General features: G+C 45.8%; 19 non-coding genes across 19 annotated transcripts; all 19 read right to left on the bottom strand.

The window, feature by feature from the left end:
* Window positions 1-1,084: 1,084 nt before the first annotated feature.
* On the bottom strand, window positions 1,085-1,157 carry trnat-ugu (transfer RNA threonine (anticodon UGU)). The gene has a single exon. It is a non-coding gene; the product is annotated as a tRNA-Thr (tRNA).
* A 1,290-nt stretch (window positions 1,158-2,447) lies between these two features.
* trnat-ugu (transfer RNA threonine (anticodon UGU)) lies at window positions 2,448-2,520 on the bottom strand. The gene has a single exon. It is a non-coding gene; the product is annotated as a tRNA-Thr (tRNA).
* Window positions 2,521-3,860: 1,340 nt separating this feature from the next.
* Window positions 3,861-3,933, bottom strand: trnat-ugu (transfer RNA threonine (anticodon UGU)). The gene has a single exon. It is a non-coding gene; the product is annotated as a tRNA-Thr (tRNA).
* A 1,340-nt stretch (window positions 3,934-5,273) lies between these two features.
* On the bottom strand, window positions 5,274-5,346 carry trnat-ugu (transfer RNA threonine (anticodon UGU)). The gene has a single exon. It is a non-coding gene; the product is annotated as a tRNA-Thr (tRNA).
* Window positions 5,347-6,686: 1,340 nt separating this feature from the next.
* trnat-ugu (transfer RNA threonine (anticodon UGU)) lies at window positions 6,687-6,759 on the bottom strand. Its single transcript has one exon. It is a non-coding gene; the product is annotated as a tRNA-Thr (tRNA).
* A 1,340-nt stretch (window positions 6,760-8,099) lies between these two features.
* On the bottom strand, window positions 8,100-8,172 carry trnat-ugu (transfer RNA threonine (anticodon UGU)). The gene has a single exon. It is a non-coding gene; the product is annotated as a tRNA-Thr (tRNA).
* Window positions 8,173-9,512: 1,340 nt separating this feature from the next.
* Window positions 9,513-9,585, bottom strand: trnat-ugu (transfer RNA threonine (anticodon UGU)). The gene has a single exon. It is a non-coding gene; the product is annotated as a tRNA-Thr (tRNA).
* A 1,340-nt stretch (window positions 9,586-10,925) lies between these two features.
* On the bottom strand, window positions 10,926-10,998 carry trnat-ugu (transfer RNA threonine (anticodon UGU)). The gene has a single exon. It is a non-coding gene; the product is annotated as a tRNA-Thr (tRNA).
* Window positions 10,999-12,338: 1,340 nt separating this feature from the next.
* Window positions 12,339-12,411, bottom strand: trnat-ugu (transfer RNA threonine (anticodon UGU)). The gene has a single exon. It is a non-coding gene; the product is annotated as a tRNA-Thr (tRNA).
* A 1,340-nt stretch (window positions 12,412-13,751) lies between these two features.
* Window positions 13,752-13,824, bottom strand: trnat-ugu (transfer RNA threonine (anticodon UGU)). The gene has a single exon. It is a non-coding gene; the product is annotated as a tRNA-Thr (tRNA).
* A 1,290-nt stretch (window positions 13,825-15,114) lies between these two features.
* trnat-ugu (transfer RNA threonine (anticodon UGU)) lies at window positions 15,115-15,187 on the bottom strand. Its single transcript has one exon. It is a non-coding gene; the product is annotated as a tRNA-Thr (tRNA).
* Window positions 15,188-16,527: 1,340 nt separating this feature from the next.
* trnat-ugu (transfer RNA threonine (anticodon UGU)) lies at window positions 16,528-16,600 on the bottom strand. The gene has a single exon. It is a non-coding gene; the product is annotated as a tRNA-Thr (tRNA).
* A 1,340-nt stretch (window positions 16,601-17,940) lies between these two features.
* trnat-ugu (transfer RNA threonine (anticodon UGU)) lies at window positions 17,941-18,013 on the bottom strand. Its single transcript has one exon. It is a non-coding gene; the product is annotated as a tRNA-Thr (tRNA).
* A 1,340-nt stretch (window positions 18,014-19,353) lies between these two features.
* Window positions 19,354-19,426, bottom strand: trnat-ugu (transfer RNA threonine (anticodon UGU)). The gene has a single exon. It is a non-coding gene; the product is annotated as a tRNA-Thr (tRNA).
* A 1,340-nt stretch (window positions 19,427-20,766) lies between these two features.
* On the bottom strand, window positions 20,767-20,839 carry trnat-ugu (transfer RNA threonine (anticodon UGU)). Its single transcript has one exon. It is a non-coding gene; the product is annotated as a tRNA-Thr (tRNA).
* A 1,340-nt stretch (window positions 20,840-22,179) lies between these two features.
* On the bottom strand, window positions 22,180-22,252 carry trnat-ugu (transfer RNA threonine (anticodon UGU)). Its single transcript has one exon. It is a non-coding gene; the product is annotated as a tRNA-Thr (tRNA).
* Window positions 22,253-23,592: 1,340 nt separating this feature from the next.
* trnat-ugu (transfer RNA threonine (anticodon UGU)) lies at window positions 23,593-23,665 on the bottom strand. The gene has a single exon. It is a non-coding gene; the product is annotated as a tRNA-Thr (tRNA).
* Window positions 23,666-25,005: 1,340 nt separating this feature from the next.
* On the bottom strand, window positions 25,006-25,078 carry trnat-ugu (transfer RNA threonine (anticodon UGU)). Its single transcript has one exon. It is a non-coding gene; the product is annotated as a tRNA-Thr (tRNA).
* Window positions 25,079-26,417: 1,339 nt separating this feature from the next.
* On the bottom strand, window positions 26,418-26,490 carry trnat-ugu (transfer RNA threonine (anticodon UGU)). The gene has a single exon. It is a non-coding gene; the product is annotated as a tRNA-Thr (tRNA).
* Between the last annotated feature and the right edge of the window lie 115 nt (window positions 26,491-26,605).

The raw sequence follows: 26,605 nt of genomic DNA, 5'->3' as shown, positions 1-26,605 counted from the left end.
AAACCCCCTCTTCCCCTCTTGTACCATCTGATGCCCTCTCGTACCCTCTCATAACCTCTTGTGCCATCTTATACTCTCCCGTACCCTCTCGTACCTTCTCATACCCTCTTGTGTCGTCTTATACCATCTCGTACCCTCTCATACCTGCTTATACCCCCTCATATCCTCTCATACCCTCTTTTACCCTTTTAAACCCTCTTGTGCCGTCTTATACTCTCTCATACCCTGCCGTACCCTTTTATACCCTCTTGTGCGTCTTATACCCTCTCGTACCCACTTGTGCCTTCTTATACCCTCTCATACACTCTCATACCCTCTTGAACCCTCCCATACCCTCTTATATTCTCTTATACCTTCTTGTACCCTCTCATACCCTCTTGTGCTGTCTTATACCCTCTCGTACCCCCTCGTACCCTCTAATACCCTCTGATACCCTCTTAAACCCCCTCATACCCCCTCGTAACCTCTTAAACCCCCTCGTACCCTCTTATATCCTCTTGTACCCTCTTGGACTGTTGTGAAGGTAGTGGACGACGTGCACCAAGAACGTACACTACTAGCAGAAGTGCTTGCCCCTGTTTTGGGCTAAGAACGTCTGGGGACTAATCCAGCATCCATGTGCTCTCAAACTTTTTAGGCCATAGTCGCTCTCATTTCCAAGACCAGTGCATTTAGACTCCATTAAGCCCTTCATTAGTTTTGCTGGGGTTTTCACTCATGTCAGTATCACTGCTCGGTTGAATGTTTTCTGCCAGCCAAAAATGTGGAGCTCTGTATAACTCTGTGAAAAATGTACATTTGGTGAAGGGTTGTAGGATTAGCCTCAAAAGATCAACTACAGTCTCTAACTATAGACTATTGTGATGCCTACTATAGACTAGGGTGGACCTTCAAGACAGAACAGAAGATTACAGCACTGTCAGGTAATGCCACTCATTCCTTAGACTGACGACTAGCCTGATTTCACTGGAATCTTCTTCACAGGATGCAGTATTTAGAAGGATTTGTGAATGGTGAAGTTCTGTCCTAACCTGCTTCAGGTGTCCTTGGTCATCTTTTTTTCTGGACATTTAAAAGTTCTGAAAGGCCCCAGCGAGAATTGAACTCGCGACCCCTGGTTTACAAGACCAGTGCTCTAACCACTGAGCTATGGAGCCCTGCATGAAAGCTGCTTGGCCAGGTGTCATTATAAAGAGTTGACATCTGTCACCTGAATGGTGCCACACCTAGACATTCGGTAGGTAGGCTAATTTAAGTCATGTCAAACACTGATGCTGCTGAATCTTCAGCTTTTTGAATTCAACATTTGTTGTCTACCTGCATGTACCCTCCAATACCGTCTTATACCCTCTCATACCTTCGTTTACCCTCTAATACCATCTCATGCACTCTCATACCCTCTTGTGTCATCATAAACCCCCTCTTCCCCTCTTGTACCATCTCATGCCCTCTTGTACCCTCTCATAACCTCTTGTGCCATCTTATACTCTCCCGTACCCTCTCGTACCTTCTCATACCCTCTTGTGTCGTCTTATACCATCTCGTACCCTCTCATATCTGCTTGTACCCCCTCATATCCTCTCATACCCTCTTGTACCCTTTTATACCCTCTTGTGCGTCTTATACCCTCTCGTACCCACTTGTGCCTTCTTATACCCTCTCATACGCTCTCATACCCTCTTGAACCCTCTCATACCCTCTTATATTCTCTTATACCCTCTTGTACCCTCTCATACCCTCTTGTGCTGTCTTATACCCTCTCGTACCCCCTCGTACCCTCTAATACCTTCTGATAGCCTCTTAAACCCCCTCATACCCCCTCGTAACCTCTTAAACCCCCTCGTACCCTCTTATATCCTCTTGTACCCTCTTGGACTGTTGTGAAGGTAGTGGACGACGTGCACCAAGAACGTACACTACTAGCAGAAGTGCTTGCCCCTGTTTTGGGCTAAGAACGTCTGGGGACTAATCCAGCATCCATGTGCTCTCAAACTCTTTAGGCCATAGTCGCTCTCATTTCCAAGACCAGTGCATTTAGACTCCATTAAGCCCTTCATTAGTGTTGCTGGGGTTTTCACTCATGTCAGTATCACTGCTCGGTTGAATGTTTTCTGCCAGCCAAAAATGTGGAGCTCTGTATAACTCTGTGAAAAATGTACATTTGGTGAAGGGTTGTAGGATTAGCCTCAAAAGATCAACTACAGTCTCTAACTATAGACTATTGTGATGCCTACTATAGACTAGGGTGGACCTTCAAGACAGAACAGAAGATTACAGCACTGTCAGGTAATGCCACTCATTCCTTAGACTGACGACGAGCCTGATTTCACTGGAATCTTCTTCACAGGATGCAGTATTTAGAAGGATTTGTGAACGGTGAAGTTCTGTCCTTCACTGCTTCAGGTGTCCTTGGTCATCTTTTTTTCTGGACATTTAAAAGTTCTGAAAGGCCCCAGCGAGAATTGAACTCGCGACCCCTGGTTTACAAGACCAGTGCTCTAACCACTGAGCTATGGAGCCCTGCATGAAAGCTGTTTGGCCAGGTGTCCTTATAAAGAGTTGACATCTGTCACCTGCATGGTGCCACACCTAGACATTCGGTAGGTAGGCTAATTTAAGTGATGTCAAACACTGATGCTGCTGAATCTTCAGCTTTTTGAATTCAACATTTGTTGTCTACCTGCATGTACCCTCCAATACCCTCTTATACCCTCTCATACCTTCGTTTACCCTCTTATACCATCTCATGCACTCTCATACCCTCTTGTGTCATCATAAACCCCCTCTTCCCCTCTTGTACCATCTGATGCCCTCTCGTACCCTCTCATAACCTCTTGTGCCATCTTATACTCTCCCGTACCCTCTCGTACCTTCTCATACCCTCTTGTGTCGTCTTATACCATCTCGTACCCTCTCATACCTGCTTATACCCCCTCATATCCTCTCATACCCTCTTTTACCCTTTTAAACCCTCTTGTGCCGTCTTATACTCTCTCATACCCTGCCGTACCGTTTTATACCCTCTTGTGCGTCTTATACCCTCTCGTACCCACTTGTGCCTTCTTATACCCTCTCATACACTCTCATACCCTCTTGAACCCTCCCATACCCTCTTATATTCTCTTATACCTTCTTGTACCCTCTCATACCCTCTTGTGCTGTCTTATACCCTCTCGTACCCCCTCGTACCCTCTAATACCCTCTGATACCCTCTTAAACCCCCTCATACCCCCTCGTAACCTCTTAAACCCCCTCGTACCCTCTTATATCCTCTTGTACCCTCTTGGACTGTTGTGAAGGTAGTGGACGACGTGCACCAAGAACGTACACTACTAGCAGAAGTGCTTGCCCCTGTTTTGGGCTAAGAACGTCTGGGGACTAATCCAGCATCCATGTGCTCTCAAACTTTTTAGGCCATAGTCGCTCTCATTTCCAAGACCAGTGCATTTAGACTCCATTAAGCCCTTCATTAGTGTTGCTGGGGTTTTCACTCATGTCAGTATCACTGCTCGGTTGAATGTTTTCTGCCAGCCAAAAATGTGGAGCTCTGTATAACTCTGTGAAAAATGTACATTTGGTGAAGGGTTGTAGGATTAGCCTCAAAAGATCAACTACAGTCTCTAACTATAGACTATTGTGATGCCTACTATAGACTAGGGTGGACCTTCAAGACAGAACAGAAGATTACAGCACTGTCAGGTAATGCCACTCATTCCTTAGACTGACGACTAGCCTGATTTCACTGGAATCTTCTTCACAGGATGCAGTATTTAGAAGTATTTGTGAATGGTGAAGTTCTGTCCTAACCTGCTTCAGGTGTCCTTGGTCATCTTTTTTTCTGGACATTTAAAAGTTCTGAAAGGCCCCAGAGAGAATTGAACTCGCGACCCCTGGTTTACAAGACCAGTGCTCTAACCACTGAGCTATGGAGCCCTGCATGAACGCTGCTTGGCCAGGTGTCCTTATAAAGAGTTGACATCTGTCACCTGCATGGTGCCACACCTAGACATTCGGTAGGTAGGCTAATTTAAGTGATGTCAAACACTGATGCTGCTGAATCTTCAGCTTTTTGAATTCAACATTTGTTGTCTACCTGCATGTACCCTCCAATACCCTCTTATACCCTCTCATACCTTCGTTTACCCTCTTATACCATCTCATGCACTCTCATACCCTCTTGTGTCATCATAAACCCCCTCTTCCCCTCTTGTACCATCTCATGCCCTCTCGTACCCTCTCATAACCTCTTGTGCCATCTTATACTCTCTCATACCCTCTCGTACCTTCTCATACCCTCTTGTGTCGTCTTATACCATCTCGTACCCTCTCATACCTGCTTATACCCCCTCATATCCTCTCATACCCTCTTGTACCCTTTTATACCCTCTTTTGCCGTCTTATACTCTCTCATACCCTGTCGTACCCTTTCATACCCTCTTGTGCGTCTTATACCCTCTCATACCCACTTGTGCCTTCTTATACCCTCTCATACACTCTCATACCCTCTTGAACCCTCTCGTACCCTCTTATATTCTCTTATACCCTCTTGTACCCTCTCATACCCTCTTGTGCTGTCTTATACCCTCTCGTACCCCCTTGTACGCTCTTATACCTTCTGATACCCTCTTAAACCCCCTCATACCCCCTCGTAACCTCTTAAACCCCCTCGTACCCTCTTATATCCTCTTGTACCCTCTTGGACTGTTGTGAAGGTAGTGGACGACGTGCACCAAGAACGTACACTACTAGCAGAAGTGCTTGCCCCTGTTTTGGGCTAAGAACGTCTGGGGACTAATCCAGCATCCATGTGCTCTCAAACTCTTTAGGCCATAGTCGCTCTCATTTCCAAGACCAGTGCATTTAGACTCCATTAAGCCCTTCATTAGTGTTGCTGGGGTTTTCACTCATGTCAGTATCACTGCTCGGTTGAATGTTTTCTGCCAGCCAAAAATGTGGAGCTCTGTATAACTCTGTGAAAAATGTACATTTGGTGAAGGGTTGTAGGATTAGCCTCAAAAGATCAACTACAGTCTCTAACTATAGACTATTGTGATGCCTACTATAGACTAGGGTGGACCTTCAAGACAGAACAGAAGATTACAGCACTGTCAGGTAATGCCACTCATTCCTTAGACTGACGACTCGCCTGATTTCACTGGAATCTTCTTCACAGGATGCAATATTTAGAAGGATTTGTGAACGGTGAAGTTCTGTCCTTCACTGCTTCAGGTGTCCTTGGTCATCTTTTTTTCTGGACATTTAAAAGTTCTGAAAGGCCCCAGCGAGAATTGAACTCACGACCCCTGGTTTACAAGACCAGTGCTCTAACCACTGAGCTATGGAGCCCTGCATGAAAGCTGCTTGGCCAGGTGTCCTTATAAAGAGTTGACATCTGTCACCTGAATGGTGCCACACCTAGACATTCGGTAGGTAGGCTAATTTAAGTGATGTCAAACACTGATGCTGCTGAATCTTCAGCTTTTTGAATTCAACATTTGTTGTCTACCTGCATGTACCCTCCAATACCCTCTTATACCCTCTCATACCTTCGTTTACCCTCTTGAACCATCTCATGCACTCTCATACCCTCTTGTGTCATCATAAACCCCCTCTTCCCCTCTTGTACCATCTCATGCCCTCTCGTACCCTCTCATAACCTCTTGTGCCATCTTATACTCTCCCGTACCCTCTCGTACCTTCTCATACCCTCTTGTGTCGTCTTATACCATCTCGTACCCTCTCACACCTGCTTATACCCCCTCATATCCTCTCATACCCTCTTGTACCCTTTTAAACCCTCTTGTGCCGTCTTATACTCTCTCATACCCTGTCGTACCCTTTTATACCCTCTTGTGCATCTTATACCCTCTCGTACCCACTTGTGCCTTCTTATACCCTCTCATACACTCTCATACCCTCTTGAACCCTCTCATACCCTCTTATATTCTCTTATACCCTCTTGTACCCTCTCATACCCTCTTGTGCTGTCTTATACCCTCTCGTACCCCCTCGTACCCTCTTATACCCTCTGATACCCTCTTAAACCCCCTCATACCCCCTCGTAACCTCTTAAACCCCCTCGTACCCTCTTATATCCTCTTGTACCCTCTTGGACTGTTGTAAAGGTAGTGGACGACGTGCACCAAGAACGTACACTACTAGCAGAAGTGCTTGCCCCTGTTTTGGGCTAAGAACGTCTGGGGACTAATCCAGCATCCATGTGCTCTCAAACTCTTTAGGCCATAGTCGCTCTCATTTCCAAGACCAGTGCATTTAGACTCCATTAAGCCCTTCATTAGTGTTGCTGGGGTTTTCACTCATGTCAGTATCACTGCTCGGTTGAATGTTTTCTGCCAGCCAAAAATGTGGAGCTCTGTATAACTCTGTGAAAAATGTACATTTGGTGAAGGGTTGTAGGATTAGCCTCAAAAGATCAACTACAGTCTCTAACTATAGACTATAGTGATGCCTACTATAGACTAGGGTGGACCTTCAAGACAGAACAGAAGATTACAGCACTGTCAGGAAATGCCACTCATTCCTTAGACTGACGACTCGCCTGATTTCACTGGAATCTTCTTCACAGGATGCAGTATTTAGAAGGATTTGTGAACGGTGAAGTTCTGTCCTTCACTGCTTCAGGTGTCCTTGGTCATCTTTTTTTCTGGACATTTAAAAGTTCTGAAAGGCCCCAGCAAGAATTGAACTCGCGACCCCTGGTTTACAAGACCAGTGCTCTAACCACTGAGCTATGGAGCCCTGCCTGAAAGCTGCTTGGCCAGGTGTCATTATAAAGAGTTGACATCTGTCACCTGAATGGTGCCACACCTAGACATTCGGTAGGTAGGCTAATTTAAGTGATGTCAAACACTGATGCTGCTGAATCTTCAGCTTTTTGAATTCAACATTTGTTGTCTACCTGCATGTACCCTCCAATACCCTCTTATACCCTCTCATACCTTCGTTTACCCTCTTATACCATCTCATGCACTCTCATACCCTCTTGTGTCATCATAAACCCCCTCTTCCCCTCTTGTACCATCTCATGCCCTCTTGTACCCTCTCATAACCTCTTGTGCCATCTTATACTCTCCCGTACCCTCTCGTACCTTCTCATACCCTCTTGTGTCGTCTTATACCATCTCGTACCCTCTCATATCTGCTTGTACCCCCTCATATCCTCTCATACCCTCTTGTACCCTTTTATACCCTCTTTTGCCGTCTTATACTCTCTCATACCCTGTCGTACCCTTTCATACCCTCTTGTGCGTCTTATACCCTCTCATACCCACTTGTGCCTTCTTATACCCTCTCATACGCTCTCATACCCTCTTGAACCCTCTCGTACCCTCTTATATTCTCTTATACCCTCTTGTACCCTCTCATACCCTCTTGTGCTGTCTTATACCCTCTCGTACCCCCTCGTACGCTCTTATACCTTCTGATACCCTCTTAAACCCCCTCATACCCCCTCGTAACCTCTTCAACCCCCTCGTACCCTCTTATATCCTCTTGTACCCTCTTGGACTGTTGTGAAGGTAGTGGACGACGTGCACCAAGAACGTACACTACTAGCAGAAGTGCTTGCCCCTGTTTTGGGCTAAGAACGTCTGGGGACTAATCCAGCATCCATGTGCTCTCAAACTCTTTAGGCCATAGTCACTCTCATTTCCAAGACCAGTGCATTTAGACTCCATTAAGCCCTTCATTAGTGTTGCTGGGGTTTTCACTCATGTCAGTATCACTGCTCGGTTGAATGTTTTCTGCCAGCCAAAAATGTGGAGCTCTGTATAACTCTGTGAAAAATATACATTTGGTGAAGGGTTGTAGGATTAGCCTCAAAAGATCAACTACAGTCTCTAACTATAGACTATTGTGATGCCTACTATAGACTAGGGTGGACCTTCAAGACAGAACAGAAGATTACAGCACTGTCAGGTAATGCCACTCATTCCTTAGACTGACGACTCGCCTGAATTCACTGGAATCTTCTTCACAGGATGCAGTATTTAGAAGGATTTGTGAACGGTGAAGTTCTGTCCTTCACTGCTTCAGGTGTCCTTGGTCATCTTTTTTTCTGGACATTTAAGAGTTCTGAAAGGCCCCAGCAAGAATTGAACTCGCGACCCCTGGTTTACAAGACCAGTGCTCTAACCACTGAGCTATGGAGCCCTGCATGAAAGCTGCTTGGCCAGGTGTCCTTATAAAGAGTTGACATCTGTCACCTCAATGGTGCCACACCTAGACATTCGGTAGGTAGGCTAATTTAAGTGATGTCAAACACTGATGCTGCTGAATCTTCAGCTTTTTGAATTCAACATTTGTTGTCTACCTGCATGTACCCTCCAATACCCTCTTATACCCTCTCATACCTTCGTTTACCCTCTTATACCATCTCATGCACTCTCATACCCTCTTGTGTCATCATAAACCCCCTCTTCCCCTCTTGTACCATCTCATGCCCTCTCGTACCCTCTCATAACCTCTTGTGCCATCTTATACTCTCCCGTACCCTCTCGTACCTTCTCATACCCTCTTGTGTCGTCTTATACCATCTCGTACCCTCTCATACCTGCTTATACCCCCTCATATCCTCTCATACCCTCTTGTACCCTTTTATACCCTCTTTTGCCGTCTTATACTCTCTCATACCCTGTCGTACCCTTTTATACCCTCTTGTGCGTCTTATACCCTCTCGTACCCACTTGTGCCTTCTTATACCCTCTCATACGCTCTCATACCCTCTTGAACCCTCTCGTACCCTCTTATATTCTCTTATACCCTCTTGTACCCTCTCATACCCTCTTGTGCTGTCTTATACCCTCTCGTACCCCCTCGTACCCTCTTATACCCTCTGATACCCTCTTAAACCCCCTCATACCCCCTCGTAACCTCTTAAACCCCCTCGTACCCTCTTATATCCTCTTGTACCCTCTTGGACTGTTGTGAAGGTAGTGGACGACGTGCACCAAGAACGTACACTACTAGCAGAAGTGCTTGCCCCTGTTTTGGGCTAAGAACGTCTGGGGACTAATCCAGCATCCATGTGCTCTCAAACTCTTTAGGCCATAGTCGCTCTCATTTCCAAGACCAGTGCATTTAGACTCCATTAAGCCCTTCATTAGTGTTGCTGGGGTTTTCACTCATGTCAGTATCACTGCTCGGTTGAATGTTTTCTGCCAGCCAAAAATGTGGAGCTCTGTATAACTCTGTGAAAAATGTACATTTGGTGAAGGGTTGTAGGATTAGCCTCAAAACATCAACTACAGTCTCTAACTATAGACTATTGTGATGCCTACTATAGACTAGGGTGGACCTTCAAGACAGAACAGAAGATTACAGCACTGTCAGGTAATGCCACTCATTCCTTAGACTGACGACTCGCCTGATTTCACTGGAATCTTCTTCACAGGATGCAATATTTAGAAGGATTTGTGAACGGTGAAGTTCTGTCCTTCACTGCTTCAGGTGTCCTTGGTCATCTTTTTTTCTGGACATTTAAAAGTTCTGAAAGGCCCCAGCGAGAATTGAACTCACGACCCCTGGTTTACAAGACCAGTGCTCTAACCACTGAGCTATGGAGCCCTGCATGAAAGCTGCTTGGCCAGGTGTCCTTATAAAGAGTTGACATCTGTCACCTGAATGGTGCCACACCTAGACATTCGGTAGGTAGGCTAATTTAAGTGATGTCAAACACTGATGCTGCTGAATCTTCAGCTTTTTGAATTCAACATTTGTTGTCTACCTGCATGTACCCTCCAATACCCTCTTATACCCTCTCATACCTTCGTTTACCCTCTTGAACCATCTCATGCACTCTCATACCCTCTTGTGTCATCATAAACCCCCTCTTCCCCTCTTGTACCATCTCATGCCCTCTCGTACCCTCTCATAACCTCTTGTGCCATCTTATACTCTCCCGTACCCTCTCGTACCTTCTCATACCCTCTTGTGTCGTCTTATACCATCTCGTACCCTCTCACACCTGCTTATACCCCCTCATATCCTCTCATACCCTCTTGTACCCTTTTAAACCCTCTTGTGCCGTCTTATACTCTCTCATACCCTGTCGTACCCTTTTATACCCTCTTGTGCATCTTATACCCTCTCGTACCCACTTGTGCCTTCTTATACCCTCTCATACACTCTCATACCCTCTTGAACCCTCTCATACCCTCTTATATTCTCTTATACCCTCTTGTACCCTCTCATACCCTCTTGTGCTGTCTTATACCCTCTCTTACCCCCTCGTACCCTCTTATACCCTCTGATACCCTCTTAAACCCCCTCATACCCCCTCGTAACCTCTTAAACCCCCTCGTACCCTCTTATATCCTCTTGTACCCTCTTGGACTGTTGTAAAGGTAGTGGACGACGTGCACCAAGAACGTACACTACTAGCAGAAGTGCTTGCCCCTGTTTTGGGCTAAGAACGTCTGGGGACTAATCCAGCATCCATGTGCTCTCAAACTCTTTAGGCCATAGTCGCTCTCATTTCCAAGACCAGTGCATTTAGACTCCATTAAGCCCTTCATTAGTGTTGCTGGGGTTTTCACTCATGTCAGTATCACTGCTCGGTTGAATGTTTTCTGCCAGCCAAAAATGTGGAGCTCTGTATAACTCTGTGAAAAATGTACATTTGGTGAAGGGTTGTAGGATTAGCCTCAAAAGATCAACTACAGTCTCTAACTATAGACTATAGTGATGCCTACTATAGACTAGGGTGGACCTTCAAGACAGAACAGAAGATTACAGCACTGTCAGGAAATGCCACTCATTCCTTAGACTGACGACTCGCCTGATTTCACTGGAATCTTCTTCACAGGATGCAGTATTTAGAAGGATTTGTGAACGGTGAAGTTCTGTCCTTCACTGCTTCAGGTGTCCTTGGTCATCTTTTTTTCTGGACATTTAAAAGTTCTGAAAGGCCCCAGCGAGAATTGAACTCGCGACCCCTGGTTTACAAGACCAGTGCTCTAACCACTGAGCTATGGAGCCCTGCCTGAAAGCTGCTTGGCCAGGTGTCATTATAAAGAGTTGACATCTGTCACCTGAATGGTGCCACACCTAGACATTCGGTAGGTAGGCTAATTTAAGTGATGTCAAACACTGATGCTGCTGAATCTTCAGCTTTTTGAATTCAACATTTGTTGTCTACCTGCATGTACCCTCCAATACCCTCTTATACCCTCTCATACCTTCGTTTACCCTCTTATACCATCTCATACACTCTCATACCCTCTTGTGTCATCATAAACCCCCTCTTCCCCTCTTGTACCATCTCATGCCCTCTTGTACCCTCTCATAACCTCTTGTGCCATCTTATACTCTCCCGTACCCTCTCGTACCTTCTCATACCCTCTTGTGTCGTCTTATACCATCTCGTACCCTCTCATATCTGCTTGTACCCCCTCATATCCTCTCATACCCTCTTGTACCCTTTTATACCCTCTTTTGCCGTCTTATACTCTCTCATACCCTGTCGTACCCTTTCATACCCTCTTGTGCGTCTTATACCCTCTCATACCCACTTGTGCCTTCTTATACCCTCTCATACGCTCTCATACCCTCTTGAACCCTCTCATACCCTCTTATATTCTCTTATACCCTCTTGTACCCTCTCATACCCTCTTGTGCTGTCTTATACCCTCTCGTACCCCCTCGTACGCTCTTATACCTTCTGATAGCCTCTTAAACCCCCTCATACCCCCTCGTAACCTCTTAAACCCCCTCGTACCCTCTTATATCCTCTTGTACCCTCTTGGACTGTTGTGAAGGTAGTGGACGACGTGCACCAAGAACGTACACTACTAGCAGAAGTGCTTGCCCCTGTTTTGGGCTAAGAACGTCTGGGGACTAATCCAGCATCCATGTGCTCTCAAACTCTTTAGGCCATAGTCGCTCTCATTTCCAAGACCAGTGCATTTAGACTCCATTAAGCCCTTCATTAGTGTTGCTGGGGTTTTCACTCATGTCAGTATCACTGCTCGGTTGAATGTTTTCTGCCAGCCAAAAATGTGGAGCTCTGTATAACTCTGTGAAAAATGTACATTTGGTGAAGGGTTGTAGGATTAGCCTCAAAAGATCAACTACAGTCTCTAACTATAGACTATTGTGATGCCTACTATAGACTAGGGTGGACCTTCAAGACAGAACAGAAGATTACAGCACTGTCAGGTAATGCCACTCATTCCTTAGACTGACGACTCGCCTGATTTCACTGGAATCTTCTTCACAGGATGCAATATTTAGAAGGATTTGTGAACGGTGAAGTTCTGTCCTTCACTGCTTCAGGTGTCCTTGGTCATCTTTTTTTCTGGACATTTAAAAGTTCTGAAAGGCCCCAGCGAGAATTGAACTCACGACCCCTGGTTTACAAGACCAGTGCTCTAACCACTGAGCTACGGAGCCCTGCATGAAAGCTGCTTGGCCAGGTGTCCTTATAAAGAGTTGACATCTGTCACCTGAATGGTGCCACACCTAGACATTCGGTAGGTAGGCTAATTTAAGTGATGTCAAACACTGATGCTGCTGAATCTTCAGCTTTTTGAATTCAACATTTGTTGTCTACCTGCATGTACCCTCCAATACCCTCTTATACCCTCTCATACCTTCGTTTACCCTCTTGAACCATCTCATGCACTCTCATACCCTCTTGTGTCATCATAAACCCCCTCTTCCCCTCTTGTACCATCTCATGCCCTCTCGTACCCTCTCATAACCTCTTGTGCCATCTTATACTCTCCCGTACCCTCTCGTACCTTCTCATACCCTCTTGTGTCGTCTTATACCATCTCGTACCCTCTCACACCTGCTTATACCCCCTCATATCCTCTCATACCCTCTTGTACCCTTTTAAACCCTCTTGTGCCGTCTTATACTCTCTCATACCCTGTCGTACCCTTTTATACCCTCTTGTGCATCTTATACCCTCTCGTACCCACTTGTGCCTTCTTATACCCTCTCATACACTCTCATACCCTCTTGAACCCTCTCATACCCTCTTATATTCTCTTATACCCTCTTGTACCCTCTCATACCCTCTTGTGCTGTCTTATACCCTCTCGTACCCCCTCGTACCCTCTTATACCCTCTGATACCCTCTTAAACCCCCTCATACCCCCTCGTAACCTCTTAAACCCCCTCGTACCCTCTTATATCCTCTTGTACCCTCTTGGACTGTTGTAAAGGTAGTGGACGACGTGCACCAAGAACGTACACTACTAGCAGAAGTGCTTGCCCCTGTTTTGGGCTAAGAACGTCTGGGGACTAATCCAGCATCCATGTGCTCTCAAACTCTTTAGGCCATAGTCGCTCTCATTTCCAAGACCAGTGCATTTAGACTCCATTAAGCCCTTCATTAGTGTTGCTGGGGTTTTCACTCATGTCAGTATCACTGCTCGGTTGAATGTTTTCTGCCAGCCAAAAATGTGGAGCTCTGTATAACTCTGTGAAAAATGTACATTTGGTGAAGGGTTGTAGGATTAGCCTCAAAAGATCAACTACAGTCTCTAACTATAGACTATAGTGATGCCTACTATAGACTAGGGTGGACCTTCAAGACAGAACAGAAGATTACAGCACTGTCAGGAAATGCCACTCATTCCTTAGACTGACGACTCGCCTGATTTCACTGGAATCTTCTTCACAGGATGCAGTATTTAGAAGGATTTGTGAACGGTGAAGTTCTGTCCTTCACTGCTTCAGGTGTCCTTGGTCATCTTTTTTTCTGGACATTTAAAAGTTCTGAAAGGCCCCAGCGAGAATTGAACTCGCGACCCCTGGTTTACAAGACCAGTGCTCTAACCACTGAGCTATGGAGCCCTGCCTGAAAGCTGCTTGGCCAGGTGTCATTATAAAGAGTTGACATCTGTCACCTGAATGGTGCCACACCTAGACATTCGGTAGGTAGGCTAATTTAAGTGATGTCAAACACTGATGCTGCTGAATCTTCAGCTTTTTGAATTCAACATTTGTTGTCTACCTGCATGTACCCTCCAATACCCTCTTATACCCTCTCATACCTTCGTTTACCCTCTTATACCATCTCATGCACTCTCATACCCTCTTGTGTCATCATAAACCCCCTCTTCCCCTCTTGTACCATCTCATGCCCTCTTGTACCCTCTCATAACCTCTTGTGCCATCTTATACTCTCCCGTACCCTCTCGTACCTTCTCATACCCTCTTGTGTCGTCTTATACCATCTCGTACCCTCTCATATCTGCTTGTACCCCCTCATATCCTCTCATACCCTCTTGTACCCTTTTATACCCTCTTGTGCGTCTTATACCCTCTCGTACCCACTTGTGCCTTCTTATACCCTCTCATACGCTCTCATACCCTCTTGAACCCTCTCATACCCTCTTATATTCTCTTATACCCTCTTGTACCCTCTCATACCCTCTTGTGCTGTCTTATACCCTCTCGTACCCCCTCGTACCCTCTAATACCTTCTGATAGCCTCTTAAACCCCCTCATACCCCCTCGTAACCTCTTCAACCCCCTCGTACCCTCTTATATCCTCTTGTACCCTCTTGGACTGTTGTGAAGGTAGTGGACGACGTGCACCAAGAACGTACACTACTAGCAGAAGTGCTTGCCCCTGTTTTGGGCTAAGAACGTCTGGGGACTAATCCAGCATCCATGTGCTCTCAAACTCTTTAGGCCATAGTCGCTCTCATTTCCAAGACCAGTGCATTTAGACTCCATTAAGCCCTTTATTAGTGTTGCTGGGGTTTTCACTCATGTCAGTATCACTGCTCGGTTGAATGTTTTCTGCCAGCCAAAAATGTGGAGCTCTGTATAACTCTGTGAAAAATGTACATTTGGTGAAGGGTTGTAGGATTAGCCTCAAAAGATCAACTACAGTCTCTAACTATAGACTATTGTGATGCCTACTATAGACTAGGGTGGACCTTCAAGACAGAACAGAAGATTACAGCACTGTCAGGTAATGCCACTCATTCCTTAGACTGACGACTCGCCTGATTTCACTGGAATCTTCTTCACAGGATGCAGTATTTAGAAGGATTTGTGAACGGTGAAGTTCTGTCCTTCACTGCTTCAGGTGTCCTTGGTCATCTTTTTTTCTGGACATTTAAAAGTTCTGAAAGGCCCCAGCAAGAATTGAACTCGCGACCCCTGGTTTACAAGACCAGTGCTCTAACCACTGAGCTATGGAGCCCTGCATGAAAGCTGCTTGGCCAGGTGTCCTTATAAAGAGTTGACATCTGTCACCTGCATGGTGCCACACCTAGACATTCGGTAGGTAGGCTAATTTAAGTGATGTCAAACACTGATGCTGCTGAATCTTCAGCTTTTTGAATTCAACATTTGTTGTCTACCTGCATGTACCCTCCAATACCCTCTTATACCCTCTCATACCTTCGTTTACCCTCTTATACCATCTCATGCACTCTCATACCCTCTTGTGTCATCATAAACCCCCTCTTCCCCTCTTGTACCATCTCATGCCCTCTCGTACCCTCTCATAACCTCTTGTGCCATCTTATACTCTCCCGTACCCTCTCGTACCTTCTCATACCCTCTTGTGTCGTCTTATACCATCTCGTACCCTCTCATACCTGCTTATACCCCCTCATATCCTCTCATACCCTCTTGTACCCTTTTAAACCCTCTTGTGCCGTCTTATACTCTCTCATACCCTGCCGTACCGTTTTATACCCTCTTGTGCGTCTTATACCCTCTCGTACCCACTTGTGCCTTCTTATACCCTCTCATACACTCTCATACCCTCTTGAACCCTCTCATACCCTCTTATATTCTCTTATACCCTCTTGTACCCTCTCATACCCTCTTGTGCTGTCTTATACCCTCTCGTACCCCCTCGTACCCTCTAATACCCTCTGATACCCTCTTAAACCCCCTCATACCCCCTCGTAACCTCTTAAACCCCCTCGTACCCTCTTATATCCTCTTGTACCCTCTTGGACTGTTGTGAAGGTAGTGGACGACGTGCACCAAGAACGTACACTACTAGCAGAAGTGCTTGCCCCTGTTTTGGGCTAAGAACGTCTGGGGACTAATCCAGCATCCATGTGCTCTCAAACTTTTTAGGCCATAGTCGCTCTCATTTCCAAGACCAGTGCATTTAGACTCCATTAAGCCCTTCATTAGTGTTGCTGGGGTTTTCACTCATGTCAGTATCACTGCTCGGTTGAATGTTTTCTGCCAGCCAAAAATGTGGAGCTCTGTATAACTCTGTGAAAAATGTACATTTGGTGAAGGGTTGTAGGATTAGCCTCAAAAGATCAACTACAGTCTCTAACTATAGACTATTGTGATGCCTACTATAGACTAGGGTGGACCTTCAAGACAGAACAGAAGATTACAGCACTGTCAGGTAATGCCACTCATTCCTTAGACTGACGACTCGCCTGATTTCACTGGAATCTTCTTCACAGGATGCAGTATTTAGAAGGATTTGTGAACGGTGAAGTTCTGTCCTTCACTGCTTCAGGTGTCCTTGGTCATCTTTTTTTCTGGACATTTAAAAGTTCTGAAAGGCCCCAGCGAGAATTGAACTCGCGACCCCTGGTTTACAAGACCAGTGCTCTAACCACTGAGCTATGGAGCCCTGCATGAAAGCTGCTTGGCCAGGTGTCATTATAAAGAGTTGACATCTGTCACCTGAATGGTGCCACACCTAGACATTCGGTAGGTAGGCTAATTTAAGTGATGTCAAACACTGATGCTGCTGAATCTTCAGCTTTTTGAATTCAACATTTGTTGTCTACCTGCATGTACCCTCCAATACCCTCTTATACCCTCTCATACCTTCGTTTACCCTCTTATACCATCTCATGCACTCTCATACCCTCTTGTGTCATCATAAACCCCCTCTTCCCCTCTTGTACCATCTCATGCCCTCTCGTACCCTCTCATAACCTCTTGTGCCATCTTATACTCTCCCGTACCCTCTCGTACCTTCTCATACCCTCTTGTGTCGTCTTATACCATCTCGTACCCTCTCATACCTGCTTATACCCCCTCATATCCTCTCATACCCTCTTGTACCCTTTTAAACCCTCTTGTGCCGTCTTATACTCTCTCATACCCTGCCGTACCGTTTTATACCCTCTTGTGCGTCTTATACCCTCTCGTACCCACTTGTGCCTTCTTATACCCTCTCATACACTCTCATACCCTCTTGAACCCTCTCATACCCTCTTATATTCTCTTATACCCTCTTGTACCCTCTCATACCCTCTTGTGCTGTCTTATACCCTCTCGTACCCCCTCGTACCCTCTAATACCCTCTGATACCCTCTTAAACCCCCTCATACCCCCTCGTAACCTCTTAAACCCCCTCGTACCCTCTTATATCCTCTTGTACCCTCTTGGACTGTTGTGAAGGTAGTGGACGACGTGCACCAAGAACGTACACTACTAGCAGAAGTGCTTGCCCCTGTTTTGGGCTAAGAACGTCTGGGGACTAATCCAGCATCCATGTGCTCTCAAACTTTTTAGGCCATAGTCGCTCTCATTTCCAAGACCAGTGCATTTAGACTCCATTAAGCCCTTCATTAGTGTTGCTGGGGTTTTCACTCATGTCAGTATCACTGCTCGGTTGAATGTTTTCTGCCAGCCAAAAATGTGGAGCTCTGTATAACTCTGTGAAAAATGTACATTTGGTGAAGGGTTGTAGGATTAGCCTCAAAAGATCAACTACAGTCTCTAACTATAGACTATTGTGATGCCTACTATAGACTAGGGTGGACCTTCAAGACAGAACAGAAGATTACAGCACTGTCAGGTAATGCCACTCATTCCTTAGACTGACGACGAGCCTGATTTCACTGGAATCTTCTTCACAGGATACAGTATTTAGAAGTATTTGTGAATGGTGAAGTTCTGTCCTAACCTGATTCAGGTGTCCTTGGTCATCTTTTTTTCTGGACATTTAAAAGTTCTGAAAGGCCCCAACGAGAATTGAACTCGCGACCCCTGGTTTACAAGACCAGTGCTCTAACCACTGAGCTATGGAGCCCTGCATGAAAGCTGCTTGGCCAGGTGTCCTCATAAAGAGTTGACATCTGTCACCTGAATGGTGCCACACCTAGACATTCGGTAGGTAGGCTAATTTAAGTGATGTCAAACACTGATGCTGCTGAATCTTCAGCTTTTTGAATTCAACATTTGTTGTCTACCTGCATGTACCCTCCAATACCCTCTTATACCCTCTCATACCTTCGTTTACCCTCTTATACCATCTCATGCACTCTCATACCCTCTTGTGTCATCATAAACCCCCTCTTCCCCTCTTGTACCATCTCATGCCCTCTCGTACCCTCTCATAACCTCTTGTGCCATCTTATACTCTCTCATACCCTCTCGTACCTTCTCATACCCTCTTGTGTCGTCTTATACCATCTTGTACCCTCTCATACCTGCTTATACCCCCTCATATCCTCTCATACCCTCTTGTACCCTTTTATACCCTCTTTTGCCGTCTTATACTCTCTCATACCCTGTCGTACCCTTTCATACCCTCTTGTGCGTCTTATACCCTCTCATACCCACTTGTGCCTTCTTATACCCTCTCATACGCTCTCATACCCTCTTGAACCCTCTCGTACCCTCTTATATTCTCTTATACCCTCTTGTACCCTCTCATACCCTCTTGTGCTGTCTTATACCCTCTCGTACCCCCTCGTACGCTCTTATACCTTCTGATACCCTCTTAAACCCCCTCATACCCCCTCGTAACCTCTTAAACCCCCTCGTACCCTCTTATATCCTCTTGTACCCTCTTGGACTGTTGTGAAGGTAGTGGACGACGTGCACCAAGAACGTACACTACTAGCAGAAGTGCTTGCCCCTGTTTTGGGCTAAGAACGTCTGGGGACTAATCCAGCATCCATGTGCTCTCAAACTCTTTAGGCCATAGTCGCTCTCATTTCCAAGACCAGTGCATTTAGACTCCATTAAGCCCTTCATTAGTGTTGCTGGGGTTTTCACTCATGTCAGTATCACTGCTCGGTTGAATGTTTTCTGCCAGCCAAAAATGTGGAGCTCTGTATAACTCTGTGAAAAATGTACATTTGGTGAAGGGTTGTAGGATTAGCCTCAAAAGATCAACTACAGTCTCTAACTATAGACTATTGTGATGCCTACTCTAGACTAGGGTGGACCTTCAAGACAGAACAGAAGATTACAGCACTGTCAGGTAATGCCACTCATTCCTTAGACTGACGACTCGCCTGATTTCACTGGAATCTTCTTCACAGGATGCAGTATTTAGAAGGATTTGTGAACGGTGAAGTTCTGTCCTTCACTGCTTCAGGTGTCCTTGGTCATCTTTTTTTCTGGACATTTAAAAGTTCTGAAAGGCCCCAGCGAGAATTGAACTCGCAACCCCTGGTTTACAAGACCAGTGCTCTAACCACTGAGCTATGGAGCCCTGCCTGAAAGCTGCTTGGCCAGGTGTGATTATAAAGAGTTGACATCTGTCACCTGAATGGTGCCACACCTAGACATTCGGTAGGTAGGCCAATTTAAGTGATGTCAAACACTGATGCTGCTGAATCTTCAGCTTTTTGAATTCAACATTTGTTGTCTACCTGCATGTACCCTCCAATACCCTCTTATACCCTCTCATACCTTCGTTTACCCTCTTGAACCATCTCATGCACTCTCATACCCTCTTGTGTCATCATAAACCCCCTCTTCCCCTCTTGTACCATCTCATGCCCTCTCGTACCCTCTCATAACCTCTTGTGCCATCTTATACTCTCCCGTACCCTCTCGTACCTTCTCATACCCTCTTGTGTCGTCTTATACCATCTCGTACCCTCTCATACCTGCTTATACCCCCTCATATCCTCTCATACCCTCTTGTACCCTTTTATACCCTCTTGTGCCGTCTTATACTCTCTCATACCCTGTCGTACCCTTTTATACCCTCTTGTGCATCTTATACCCTCTCGTACCCACTTGTGCCTTCTTATACCCTCTCATACGCTCTCATACCATCTTGAACCCTCTCATACCCTCTTATATTCTCTTATACCCTCTTGTACCCTCTCATACCCTCTTGTGCTGTCTTATACCCTCTCGTACCCCCTCGTACGCTCTTATACCTTCTGATACCCTCTTAAACCCCCTCATACCCCCTCGTAACCTCTTAAACCCCCTCGTACCCTCTTATATCCTCTTGTACCCTCTTGGACTGTTGTGAAGGTAGTGGACGACGTGCACCAAGAACGTACACTACTAGCAGAAGTGCTTGCCCCTGTTTTGGGCTAAGAACGTCTGGGGACTAATCCAGCATCCATGTGCTCTCAAACTCTTTAGGCCATAGTCGCTCTCATTTCCAAGACCAGTGCATTTAGACTCCATTAAGCCCTTCATTAGTGTTGCTGGGGTTTTCACTCATGTCAGTATCACTGCTCGGTTGAATGTTTTCTGCCAGCCAAAAATGTGGAGCTCTGTATAACTCTGTGAAAAATGTACATTTGGTGAAGGGTTGTAGGATTAGCCTCAAAACATCAACTACAGTCTCTAACTATAGACTATTGTGATGCCTACTATAGACTAGGGTGGACCTTCAAGACAGAACAGAAGATTACAGCACTGTCAGGTAATGCCACTCATTCCTTAGACTGACGACTCGCCTGATTTCACTGGAATCTTCTTCACAGGATGCAATATTTAGAAGGATTTGTGAACGGTGAAGTTCTGTCCTTCACTGCTTCAGGTGTCCTTGGTCATCTTTTTTTCTGGACATTTAAAAGTTCTGAAAGGCCCCAGCGAGAATTGAACTCGCGACCCCTGGTTTACAAGACCAGTGCTCTAACCACTGAGCTATGGAGCCCTGCCTGAAAGCTGCTTGGCCAGGTGTCCTTATAAAGAGTTGACATCTGTCACCTGAATGGTGCCACACCTAGACATTCGGTAGGTAGGCTAATTTAAGTGATGTCAAACACTGATGCTGCTGAATCTTCAGCTTTTTGAATTCAACATTTGTTGTCTACCTGCATGTACCCTCCAATACCCTCTTATACCCTCTCATACCTTCGTTTACCCTCTTATACCATCTCATGCACTCTCATACCCTCTTGTGTCATCATAAACCCCCTCTTCCCCTCTTGTACCATCTCATCCCCTCTCGTACCCTCTCATAACCTCTTGTGCCATCTTATACTCTCCCGTACCCTCTCGTACCTTCTCATACCCTCTTGTGTCGTCTTATACCATCTCGTACCCTCTCATACCTGCTTATACCCCCTCATATCCTCTCATACCCTCTTGTACCCTTTTAAACCCTCTTGTGCCGTCTTATACTCTCTCATACCCTGTCGTACCCTTTTATACCCTCTTGTGCGTCTTATACCCTCTCGTATCCACTTGTGCCTTCTTATACCCTCTCATACACTCTCATACCCTCTTGAACCCTCCCATACCCTCTTATATTCTATTATACCCTCTTGTACCCTCTCATACCCTCTTGTGCTGTCTTATACCCTCTAGTACCCCCTCATACCCTCTAATACCCTCTGATACCCTCTTAAACCCCCTCATACCCCCTCGTAACCTCTTAAACCCCCTCGTACCCTCTTATATCCTCTTGTACCCTCTTGGACTTTTGTGAAGGTAGTGGACGACGTGCACCAAGAACGTACACTACTAGCAGAAGTGCTTGCCCCTGTTTTGGGCTAAGAACGTCTGGGGACTAATCCAGCATCCATGTGCTCTCAAACTTTTTAGGCCATAGTCGCTCTCATTTCCAAGACCAGTGCATTTAGACTCCATTAAGCCCTTCATTAGTGTTGCTGGGGTTTTCACTCATGTCAGTATCACTGCTCGGTTGAATGTTTTCTGCCAGCCAAAAATGTGGAGCTCTGTATAACTCTGTGAAAAATATACATTTGGTGAAGGGTTGTAGGATTAGCCTCAAAAGATCAACTACAGTCTCTAACTATAGACTATTGTGATGCCTACTATAGACTAGGGTGGACCTTCAAGACAGAACAGAAGATTACAGCACTGTCAGGTAATGCCACTCATTCCTTAGACTGACGACTCGCCTGAATTCACTGGAATCTTCTTCACAGGATGCAGTATTTAGAAGGATTTGTGAACGGTGAAGTTCTGTCCTTCACTGCTTCAGGTGTCCTTGGTCATCTTTTTTTCTGGACATTTAAGAGTTCTGAAAGGCCCCAGCAAGAATTGAACTCGCGACCCCTGGTTTACAAGACCAGTGCTCTAACCACTGAGCTATGGAGCCCTGCATGAAAGCTGCTTGGCCAGGTGTCCTTATAAAGAGTTGACATCTGTCACCTGAATGGTGCCACACCTAGACATTCGGTAGGTAGGCTAATTTAAGTGATGTCAAACACTGATGCTGCTGAATCTTCAGCTTTTTGAATTCAACATTTGTTGTCTACCTGCATGTACCCTCCAATACCCTCTTATACCCTCTCATACCTTCGTTTACCCTCTTATACCATCTCATGCACTCTCATACCCTCTTGTGTCATCATAAACCCCCTCTTCCCCTCTTGTACCATCTCATGCCCTCTCGTACCCTCTCATAACCTCTTGTGCCATCTTATACTCTCCCGTACCCTCTCGTACCTTCTCATACCCTCTTGTGTCGTCTTATACCATCTCGTACCCTCTCATACCTGCTTATACCCCCTCATATCCTCTCATACCCTCTTGTACCCTTTTATACCCTCTTTTGCCGTCTTATACGCTCTCATACCCTGTCGTACCCTTTTATACCCTCTTGTGCGTCTTATACCCTCTCGTACCCACTTGTGCCTTCTTATACCCTCTCATACGCTCTCATACCCTCTTGAACCCTCTCGTACCCTCTTATATTCTCTTATACCCTCTTGTACCCTCTCATACCCTCTTGTGCTGTCTTATACCCTCTCGTACCCCCTCGTACCCTCTTATACCCTCTGATACCCTCTTAAACCCCCTCATACCCCCTCGTAACCTCTTAAACCCCCTCGTACCCTCTTATATCCTCTTGTACCCTCTTGGACTGTTGTGAAGGTAGTGGACGACGTGCACCAAGAACGTACACTACTAGCAGAAGTGCTTGCCCCTGTTTTGGGCTAAGAACGTCTGGGGACTAATCCAGCATCCATGTGCTCTCAAACTCTTTAGGCCATAGTCGCTCTCATTTCCAAGACCAGTGCATTTAGACTCCATTAAGCCCTTCATTAGTGTTGCTGGGGTTTTCACTCATGTCAGTATCACTGCTCGGTTGAATGTTTTCTGCCAGCCAAAAATGTGGAGCTCTGTATAACTCTGTGAAAAATGTACATTTGGTGAAGGGTTGTAGGATTAGCCTCAAAACATCAACTACAGTCTCTAACTATAGACTATTGTGATGCCTACTATAGACTAGGGTGGACCTTCAAGACAGAACAGAAGATTACAGCACTGTCAGGTAATGCCACTCATTCCTTAGACTGACGACTCGCCTGATTTCACTGGAATCTTCTTCACAGGATGCAATATTTAGAAGGATTTGTGAACGGTGAAGTTCTGTCCTTCACTGCTTCAGGTGTCCTTGGTCATCTTTTTTTCTGGACATTTAAAAGTTCTGAAAGGCCCCAGCGAGAATTGAACTCGCAACCCCTGGTTTACAAGACCAGTGCTCTAACCACTGAGCTATGGAGCCCTGCATGAAAGCTGCTTGGCCAGGTGTCCTTATAAAGAGTTGACATCTGTCACCTGAATGGTGCCACACCTAGACATTCGGTAGGTAGGCTAATTTAAGTGATGTCAAACACTGATGCTGCTGAATCTTCAGCTTTTTGAATTCAATATTTGTTGTCTACCTGCATGTACCCTCCAATACCCTCTTATACCCTCTCATACCTTCGTTTACCCTCTTGAACCATCTCATGCACTCTCATACCCTCTTGTGTCATCATAAACCCCCTCTTCCCCTCTTGTACCATCTCATGCCCTCTCGTACCCTCTCATAACCTCTTGTGCCATCTTATACTCTCCCGTACCCTCTCGTACCTTCTCATACCCTCTTGTGTCGTCTTATACCATCTCGTACCCTCTCATACCTGCTTATACCCCCTCATATCCTCTCATACCCTCTTGTACCCTTTTAAACCCTCTTGTGCCGTCTTATACTCTCTCATACCCTGTCGTACCCTTTTATACCCTCTTGTGCGTCTTATACCCTCTCGTATCCACTTGTGCCTTCTTATACCCTCTCATACACTCTCATACCCTCTTGAACCCTCCCATACCCTCTTATATTCTATTATACCCTCTTGTACCCTCTCATACCCTCTTGTGCTGTCTTATACCCTCTAGTACCCCCTCATACCCTCTAATACCCTCTGATACCCTCTTAAACCCCCTCATACCCCCTCGTAACCTCTTAAACCCCCTCGTACCCTCTTATATCCTCTTGTACCCTCTTGGACTTTTGTGAAGGTAGTGGACGACGTGCACCAAGAACGTACACTACTAGCAGAAGTGCTTGCCCCTGTTTTGGGCTAAGAACGTCTGGGGACTAATCCAGCATCCATGTGCTCTCAAACTTTTTAGGCCATAGTCGCTCTCATTTCCAAGACCAGTGCATTTAGACTCCATTAAGCCCTTCATTAGTGTTGCTGGGGTTTTCACTCATGTCAGTATCACTGCTCGGTTGAATGTTTTCTGCCAGCCAAAAATGTGGAGCTCTGTATAACTCTGTGAAAAATATACATTTGGTGAAGGGTTGTAGGATTAGCCTCAAAAGATCAACTACAGTCTCTAACTATAGACTATTGTGATGCCTACTATAGACTAGGGTGGACCTTCAAGACAGAACAGAAGATTACAGCACTGTCAGGTAATGCCACTCATTCCTTAGACTGACGACTCGCCTGAATTCACTGGAATCTTCTTCACAGGATGCAGTATTTAGAAGGATTTGTGAACGGTGAAGTTCTGTCCTTCACTGCTTCAGGTGTCCTTGGTCATCTTTTTTTCTGGACATTTAAGAGTTCTGAAAGGCCCCAGCAAGAATTGAACTCGCGACCCCTGGTTTACAAGACCAGTGCTCTAACCACTGAGCTATGGAGCCCTGCATGAAAGCTGCTTGGCCAGGTGTCCTTATAAAGAGTTGACATCTGTCACCTGAATGGTGCCACACCTAGACATTCGGTAGGTAGGCTAATTTAAGTGATGTCAAACACTGATGCTGCTGAATCTTCAGCTTTTTGAATTCAACATTTGTTGTCTACCTGCATGTACCCTCCAATACCCTCTTATACCCTCTCATACCTTCGTTTACCCTCTTATACCATCTCATGCACTCTCATACCCTCTTGTGTCATCATAAACCCCCTCTTCCCCTCTTGTACCATCTCATGCCCTCTCGTACCCTCTCATAACCTCTTGTGCCATCTTATACTCTCCCGTACCCTCTCGTACCTTCTCATACCCTCTTGTGTCGTCTTATACCATCTCGTACCCTCTCATACCTGCTTATACCCCCTCATATCCTCTCATACCCTCTTGTACCCTTTTAAACCCTCTTTTGCCGTCTTATACTCTCTCATACCCTGTCGTACCCTTTTATACCCTCTTGTGCGTCTTATACCCTCTCGTACCCACTTGTGCCTTCTTATACCCTCTCATACGCTCTCATACCCTCTTGAACCCTCTCGTACCCTCTTATATTCTCTTATACCCTCTTGTACCCTCTCATACCCTCTTGTGCTGTCTTATACCCTCTCGTACCCCCTCGTACCCTCTTATACCCTCTGATAGCCTCTTAAACCCCCTCATACCCCCTCGTAACCTCTTAAACCCCCTCGTACCCTCTTATATCCTCTTGTACCCTCTTGGACTGTTGTGAAGGTAGTGGACGACGTGCACCAAGAACGTACACTACTAGCAGAAGTGCTTGCCCCTGTTTTGGGCTAAGAACGTCTGGGGACTAATCCAGCATCCATGTGCTCTCAAACTCTTTAGGCCATAGTCGTTCTCATTTCCAAGACCAGTGCATTTAGACTCCATTAAGCCCTTCATTAGTGTTGCTGGGGTTTTCACTCATGTCAGTATCACTGCTCGGTTGAATGTTTTCTGCCAGCCAAAAATGTGGAGCTCTGTATAACTCTGTGAAAAATGTACATTTGGTGAAGGGTTGTAGGATTAGCCTCAAAAGATCAACTACAGTCTCTAACTATAGACTATTGTGATGCCTACTATAGACTAGGGTGGACCTTCAAGACAGAACAGAAGATTACAGCACTGTCAGGTAATGCCACTCATTCCTTAGACTGACGACTAGCCTGATTTCACTGGAATCTTCTTCACAGGATGCAGTATTTAGAAGGATTTGTGAACGGTGAAGTTCTGTCCTTTACTGCTTCAGGTGTCCTTGGTCATCTTTTTTCTGGACATTTAAAAGTTCTGAAAGGCCCCAGCGAGAATTGAACTCGCGACCCCTGGTTTACAAGACCAGTGCTCTAACCACTGAGCTATGGAGCCCTGCATGAAAGCTGCTTGGCCAGGTGTCCTTATAAAGAGTTGACATCTGTCACCTGAATGGTGCCACACCTAGACATTCGGTAGGTAGGCTAATTTAAGTGATGTCAAACACTGA

The sequence above is a fragment of the Salminus brasiliensis genome, chromosome 1, assembly GCF_030463535.1.
Source record: "Salminus brasiliensis chromosome 1, fSalBra1.hap2, whole genome shotgun sequence".
NCBI lineage: Eukaryota > Metazoa > Chordata > Actinopteri > Characiformes > Bryconidae > Salminus > Salminus brasiliensis.
This window is presented reverse-complemented; position numbering and strand designations above follow the sequence as displayed.